Consider the following 8,792-nt stretch of genomic DNA (forward strand, 5'->3'; position numbering starts at 1 on the left):
ATCGTCATGAAGGACAACCTTGACAATGATCACAACTCTGGCTTGGAAGACAAAATGCCGCATAAGAACACGGATACCATACCAAAAGACACACCTTAAAACAAGGGAGACAAACAACCCCCAAATAAAAAAATTTTGGAGGCCATCCGTGAACAACAGAATCGCCTTAAACAGCTAGAACAAGAAGCCGACCGGCAGCGGGAGGCTGAGCGAGATCTATGAAGAGAAACCAGGAGGCGTCGAGAGCTAAAAGATAAGCTCCTCATACTCGAGACCGACTTCAAAACAAAAGCTACTCGGTCCAATCGCGAAGCTAGCCCCCGCAAGGACCAAGATCCATTCACAAAGGAAATCATGAAAGCTAAAGTCCAAAAAGACTTTAAAGCCTCTAATATGACTCCCTACGATGGTACGTCTGACCCAAGTCATCATCTCAGCAACTTTAGAAGTCGGATGTATCTTACGATGCCACAGATGCAGTTCGTTGTAAAGCCTTCCCGACTACCTTGACCAAAACAGCAATAAAGTGGTTTGACAGTTTGCCGCCAAGGTCAATAGCAAGTTTCGATGACCTTGCCAAGAAATTTCTAGCTAGATTCTCTATCCAGAAAGACAAAGCCAGGCATGCCCCAAGCCTGTTAGGGAATATGCAAGGAGAGTGGGAAAGCCTCCGCAACTACATGGAAAGATTCAACAAAGCATGTCTGGACATACAAAGTCTGCCAACAGAAGCAGCCATCATAGGTATCACCAATGGCCTGCGAGAAGGACCCTTTAGCCACTCCATATCCGAAAATCACCTAACATCTCTGAATGAGGTACAAGAATGGGCAGAAAAGTATATTAATATGGAGGAGAACTCTCGATTAGGAGAAACCTCAAAATCTGGATTCTCCTACCTACCTCGGGACAAGGATAAAGAGTCCAGGAAAAAAGAAGACCAGCCTACTGAAAAACCTAGAAAATACCACAACTACACTCCCCTTAGGGTGTCCCTTATGGATGTCTACAGAGAGATATGCAACACTGAGAGGATCCCTCCGCCTCGTCTGATTAAGGATGAAAGAGTAGGAAGACGGACAGAGTATTGCGAGTACCACCGAGTTTACGGGCACCCTACCAACGAGTGCTACGACCTGAAGAACGTTACAGAAAAGGTAGCCCGGGAAGGAAGACTAGATAGATTCTTGTCCAACAAAACAGATGAACCAAAGAAAAGAAGAAAGGACGAAGAGATTAGACGAGCTGAATGTCCTCCTCACACCCCTGAGAGGCATATTCACATGATAAATGGAGGATTCTCAGGAGGAGGGATCTCTAAATCGTCGCGTAAAAGACACCTTAAGGAGGTATACCATGTTGGAGGAGGGGACAGATCGGCCGACCTCCCCACTATTACCTTCACTCAAAAAGATGCCGCAGGCATCATCCCAGGGCATGATGACCCCGTGGTTGTTACCATAATACTTGTCAATGCCAACCTCCACCGAACATTAGTCAACCAAGGAAGCTCTGCAGATATACTGTTCAAATCTGCCTTCGACAAGCTCGGTTTACAAGAAAAAGAACTCAGAGCATATCCAAATAGCCTATACGGACTAGGAGACGCCCAAATTCAACCATTAGGGTATATCCCACTACACACAACCTTTAGAAAGGGAACTCGGTCTAGGACGATAAGCATAGACTACATTGTAGTTGACGTGAGCTCAGCCTACAATGCTCTAATAGGTCAGACAATGCTGAACCAGCTCGCCGCTGTGGTCTCCACTCCACACCTATGCATGAAGTTCCCAACTACGGAAGGGATCGCTACCATAAAGGAAGACCAAAAACTCGCGTGACGCTATTATAACGATAGTCTAAACCTTAAAGGTGACCCCAGAGGAAAGGAAACCAATACTATAGAACTCGGGGGAATTCGAGCTCATGAAAAACTCCGCCCTCAACCAGAAGGTGAAACCAAAGAAGTACAAATTGGAGACACTCAAGACAAAACGACAAGTATAGGGGCGAATCTAAAAGAAGACTTAAAGGAACTCCTAATAAAGCTCCTAAAGGATAACTCTAACCTCTTTGCATGGAAGGCTGCTGACATGTCTGGTATTAATCCCGAACTAATATGCCATAAGTTAGTGGTATATCCAAGATCTCGGCCAGTACAGCAGAAACGTAGGAAACTTGGCCCGGAGAGGTCGTAAGCTGTAGAGGAGCAGGTACAGGCCTTGTTGGATGCAGGGTTTATAAGGGAGGTAAAGTACCCATTATGGTTAGCCAATATGGTATTGGTCAAAAAGTCAAATGGGAAGTGGCGGATGTGCACTGATTACACCGACCTTAACAAAGCCTGCCCAAAAGATCCCTACCCACTCCCGAACATAGACATACTAGTTGACGCTTTGTCAGGCTATCAGTATCTCTCCTTCATGGACGCTTACTCGGGATACAATCAAATTCTAATGTATCAACCTGACCAGGAGAAAACAATATTCTTAACCCCAAAAGCCAACTACTGCTATATAGTCATGCCCTTCGGACTCAAGAACGCAGGGGCTACCTACCAAAGACTAATGAACAAAGTCTTTGCCAATCACATCGGGAAGCTAATGGAAGTTTATGTTGATGGCATGTTGGTAAAGACACAAAGCGAGGAAACGTTGCTATCAGACCTCACTGAAGTATTCGATACCATAAGAAAGCACGGAATGAGGCTTAATCCTGCAAAATGCACTTTTGCAGTAGAAGCTGGCAAATTCTTGGGCTTCATGCTCACCCAAAGAGGAATTGAAACAAACCCAGATAAGTGCTAGACCATACTTCACATGAAAAGTCTGACCTGTGCCAAGGAGGTCCAGCAGCTCAATGGAAGACTAGCAGCTCTGTCCGAATTCCTAGCTGGATCAGCCTTAAGATCTCTCCCCGTCTATGCAATATTAAGGAAGGGAAAGAGGTTTGAGTGGACTCTAGAATGTGAACAAGCATTCCAAGACTTTAAAAAATTTCTAGGGCAACCACCCATCCTTACTCGACCTCGGGAAGGCGAAGAACTCATACTATACCTCGCCGTAAGAAGTCAGGCAATAGCTTCAACACTAGTCAGAGAACACGAAAGTGGGAAACAACCCATCTACTTCATCAGTAAGGCTCTACAAGGGGCTAAACTAAACTATTAAAAAATAAAAAAGTTTGCCTATGCCCTCATACTCACTTCTCGACGACTCCGCCCATACTTCCAAGCTCACACTATTAGAGTACGGACTAACCAGCCCATAAAAGGTATTTTATAGAAAATAGATTTAGCGGTAACAATCCTACAATGGGCAATCGAATTATCAGAATTCGACCTCAAATATAAAGCTCAGACAGCTATTAAGTCATAGTACCTTGCCGACTTCATCGCAGAGTACACTAACACCCCGGGCACTCCCACAGAGTGGAGCCTTTGTGTGGATGGCTCCTCAAACAAAACTGGGAGTGGTGCAGGCGTCATTTTAGAAAGTAATCAAGGAACCCAAATCGAGCTCTCATTAAAGTTCGAGTTTTTCGCTTCAAACAATCAAGCTGAATATGAAGCCCTACTGGCTGGTTTGAAGCTGGCTAGGGAGGTAGGAGCTCAGAAGCTTACCATTTTCAGCGATTCATAGGTAATTAACTCACAAATAGAAGAGAGCTACCAGGCCAAGGATCCCACTATGAGGAAATACCTAGATAAGACCAGAGAACAGCTTGGTCAATTCGTGGAATATGAGATACAACATATACCCAGAGAACAAAATTCATGAGCTGACGCACTCTCGAAACTAGCCAGCACCAAACCAGGGGCAATAATAGAAGCCTTATCCAAGAAACACTACAAAATCCGTCAACCACGGAAGAGAAAAAGGTCCTAAACATATTAGACCAGGATCAAGGGTGGATGACTCCTATAGTTAGCTATCTCAAGTCGAAAATGCTCCCCATAGATAAAAAAGAGGCAAAAAGGTTAGTACGAGAAGCACAGTACTACACCATAGTGGATGACATCTTATATAGGAGAGGGATTTCGGCACCCCTCCTAAAATGTGTCCCGCCCTCTGCTACAAGGGATGTCCTGGAAGAAGTCCACGGAGGCATGTGTGGCAGCCACCTTGGGGCAAGAGCTCTTTCCAAAAAGGTACTCTGAGCTGGTTTTTATTGGCTGACCTTGCAAAAGGAAGTAACAGAGTTTGTCAAAACATGCCCCATGCCAGAAGCACGCGAACTTTCACATCGCACCACCCGAAGAACTCATTTGTGTCACTTCACCCTGGCCATTCGCAAAATGGAGACTCGACCTCCTCGGACCTTTCCCTCAGGAATCAGGATAAGTTAAGTTCCTCATTGTAGAAATAGACTATTTCACAAAATGGATAGAGGTAGAACATTTGGCCACGGCCACCGCCCAAAGAAGTCGAAAGTTCTTGTACAGAAATATTGTCGCAAGGTTTGGGGTGCCACACTCCATCACCACAAATAATGGCACTCAATTCACCAACACGGGCTTCAAAAATTTGGTAGCTGATTTAAAAATCAAGCTCTAGATCACCTCTGTAGAGCACCCACAAGCCAATGGACAGGGGGAAGCCGCCAACAAAGTCATACTGGCCGGGTTAAAACGAAGACTACAGGACGCCAAGGGAGCTTGGGCTGAACAGCTCCTGCAAGTCCTATGGGCATACCGGACAACACCACATTCAACCACTGGAGAATCACCATTCTGACTTGCTTACGGAATGGAGGCAATAATTCTCGTAGAGGTAGAAGAAGGATCCCCCAGAAGGATCCTCTACAATGAAGAAACCAACTCCCAAGCTCAAAGGGAAGAGCTCAACATACTTCCAGAAGTCTGAGAAAGAGCTCGGATTAGAGTGGAAGCCCTAAAGCGTCGAATGGCTCTAAGGTATAATCGGAAGGTAATCCAGTGAAGCTTCACCACCAATGATCTCATCTTAATCCGAAATGATATCGGGATAGGTCGGTCAGGAGAAGGGAAGCTAGCAGCTAACTGGAAAGGACCATACTGAGTAACGGAAGTACTGGGGAAAGGTTACTACAAGGTGTCCGACCTCAAAGGGCGAGAGCTACCAAGGTCATGGCATGCCTGTAACCTAAGAAGGTACTAAAGCTAGAAAATAAGATCTTAGGTCAATGCACACTCTTTTTCCTGAAAAGGTTTTTTAATGAGACGCCAGGCCGAGATATAAGAAACTGCCCGACCTAAAAGGGTAAGCACTCGTATGTACATACTTGAATTTATGTTTTTATCTCATTATTATTTGAATAAAAGTCATCAATTCCCTAAAACATTTCCTACCAAGACGCATTAATCTAAGCTCATAAAATGCAAAGTTCATCGTCCGATTACAAAGAGATCGGCAAGGTGAGGCGATAGGAGAAAGTTAATGCAAGAAGTTATAAAAAGTAGCCCATAAAAGTGACCTGACGAGGTCTGACTAAAAATGGACTACTAAAAATAACTTAAGACGGCCCGACAGAGAAGTCGGACCAAGGAAAGGATCACTGAAGAGGGACAAAGACACCTCCCAAAGGCCAAAGAAAGGTTAAAGAACCAAAGGCCAAAAGTGCTTCGCTGAAATATGCAAGTCTTGCGAAATAGACACTACTTAAAAAGCGAAAGCACAAGTTGAAACGGCACTAAAATGTCATCCAAACAAACTATAAAGAAAAGGTTCCTTAGCAGGAACACTACTTAAAAAGTTGTTGGAATTTGACTAAAAAGCCCGGGTAAGAGGTCGTACGGGTCGACGTCAGAGGGGCACAGGTACGATCTCAAGAAAAGAAAAAGCCAAAAAGGTTGAAAAACAACTTAAGGATCAGAAGTGCTTAGCTAAAAGGATGCAAACTCCGCTCAAAGAAGGCACGATCTCAAAAAGTCATCCGAGACTAAAAAGGCTCTATATAAAGAAGACTAAAAGTTATTGGACAAGTCGCTAAAAGCTCAGACACCAAGCCACAAGGATAATTTTGCTCGACATAATAAAGGGTTGACAAGTACAAATTCAAAGCAAGGCGTAATCCTAAGGGCAAGGGTAGAAAAACCCACTCAATGGAGGTTGGACTAGGAAAGACCTAATCTCTATAAAATTCGAGAAGGGTTGCAAAAAGTAAACCTCCAAACATTCAGCAAAATGCATTCTCCAAGCATTAAAGACTCAAAGGCTGCCTAAAGGGCAGCCCAGGAGTTTAAAGTGTTTTGTTTTCTAAGAAAATAAAAAGTTGCTAGCAAGCAACCAAATGTCAGAGAGAGTCAAACTACAAGAAACATAAGCAAAGTTCAAAGTCCACAAATCGGACTGTAACAGTACACAATCATAAAAAGCCATAGGGGATCCAAATTCGCCCCAGTAGCAGCATCCTTAGTAGGGGGAGGAGGAGGAATGGTCGAGATCGGGGTAGCATTAACAACTCCATCCGGCCCGTTCAGAATCCGTACCTCAGGCTCGGGCTCTGGAGGGTCGATCTCTGAAGGAATAGAAGAAGTTGAAGCTGTCGAAGCTTTGGCTGGTGGCACAAGAGGAGGTCCCTCATCATCATCGTCAGGGGCAGGCACAATCTTGCCATCCTCTACCACATTATCCAAGCTGAACAAGGAGAGATCGGCCTCGGGCACAATAACTTGGACCTGAGCCTTCAGGACCTTGAACATATCAGTCATACAATTCACCATATGCCCCTGAAGCTTGGCATAATCATCTTGGGCAGATTGAAACCTCTCCTTAGTTTCTAACAACTCGCCATAGGTCTGGGTATAGCTCTCCTTATACTTTTTTGCAGCCTCCTCAGCCAAGTTAGCAGCTGCCTCTGCCCTAGTAGCACGTTCCTTCTTTTTCTCCACATCAATCTCCAGGTTGGCAACCTTGGCGTCCAAATCATCCTTCAGACCTTTCACCCTATTAAACTTAGCCCTCCTCTAGAAAAGCTTTGGTAGCACGAACAAGGGACTCCCTAACAACCCTAGATAAGGCCGCACCAACATTGGCCATCCGAATGCTGTTGTTCGTTATAAAGTCAAGGTGACGAAGGATGGAGACATCGTCCAGAGGGACCTTACCATGGGGAGCAATCAATTCAGTGGCAAAGGCCACACCATCAAATTCTTTGTCATCAAGGTTATACGTCCCAACAATTTTTTGACTTTTGAGAGGCGGGCTAGCAGCATTGGGAGAGGAGGCAGGGCCAAAAGTCGCGTGAGATGGATCAGAGGGAACTACCTAAACTCTAAGGGTTGGGATGATCTTTCTCGAGCCCTGAGAGTCAGAAGTCAGCTTCTTTAGGGACATTTGAGAAGACCCTTCCCCCGACGTCTTCACTGACAAGTTTTGGGCAGCTGTCACCTTTTTTGCCCTCCAAAAGGCCTTCATGGAGTCCAACGATTTTACCATCTCTGAATAGGAAACCAGGAGAACAAGTTATAATAATAAGGAGAGATAAAATTACAAACAATAGAAGAAAACCACTTTTAAAAGAAGTCGGACGCTACCTACCTCGGCACAGAGGAGGGAGGGATCTCCTAGAAATCTCTTTGTGTCAAGATGAGGAGGTTCCCCCCAGTGCTCCTCTAGAACACCCACAATGGCCTATTCAACCTCATCTAAACTCTCCCAAGAATACTTAGTAGCTACTATATCTTTTTGCCATCATAAAGGAAAGGTCAGATGAAGCTGGGAATGGGCCATATTGCAAGTCCATAAGAGGTCGGTCTCAAAAGCAGTAAAAATGATGGTGATATTCAGCTGACTAAAGAAATAGTCATAAGCATAGAAGAAGGGGCGTTCTCCCTGAGTCAGGGGGGAAACTAACCCTCTCCTCAGGGTCTGGTGATAAGAGCTCATAATTCTTTTCATCGTCCCTATTGCTATAGATCCTATGGAACCTCCTAAGCCTCTCACAGTACTCCGGATCGGCCATGGTAACACACATCAGAACTATAGAGTCCAGCTAGTCGACCATGCCAGTAGGGATTTTTGTGGACATATAGCAACTACACCTACAATAAGAAAAAAGAAGAAGAGGTCACTACCAAACAACTCGAACAGTAAGAGAATGGTAAATAAATAATCAACAAGTGTCAGATATGGCAGCAAAAGGGAAACCCCAGGACTCGCAAAGAACGGAGGATCAACACCAAAGCCCAGGGACACCCTTTGGAGGCAACAATAGAGCAAGAACCCAGAAAAGAAAAATGACGCAAAAATCAGAGCCCTAACCAGCCCTAACCCTCTCAAACAAAAGAAAATACAAGGAGTTCAACCTAAGTACTAGCATTTCTTCATACAAACAGCAAAGACAGAAAAACCATAATTATCAAAGAAACCAGACCACTTGATGAGGGAAAAATGATTCTACAGAAACTCACCGGCAAGTGTACCGGGTCGCATCAAGTAGTAAAACTCATAGAAGTGAGGTCGATCCCACATGGATTGATGGATCAAGCAACTTTAGTTGAGTGATTAGTCTAGTTAAGCTAACAGTTGAAAATTCGATTGACAAATGACTAACAGAATGTAAATTGCTAGAAAATTAAAGTGCAGGATGTAAATTGACAGAAACTTAAATGGCAAGAAAAATAAATTGCATCAAATATAAATGGACTGGGTGCTGGGAAATTAAATGGAACAGAAATGACAGAAACAAAGATTCATCAGGGATTAGAGATATCATAATCCACAATGAATCAAATGGGTCTCAACTTCTTTCTCAATCATATGAGTAGATCTATGGCGGATTGAAATTGATTGGATCCTAATTCCTTG

This window comes from Arachis hypogaea, chromosome 20 (genome assembly GCF_003086295.3).
Source record: "Arachis hypogaea cultivar Tifrunner chromosome 20, arahy.Tifrunner.gnm2.J5K5, whole genome shotgun sequence".
Lineage (NCBI taxonomy): Eukaryota > Viridiplantae > Streptophyta > Magnoliopsida > Fabales > Fabaceae > Arachis > Arachis hypogaea.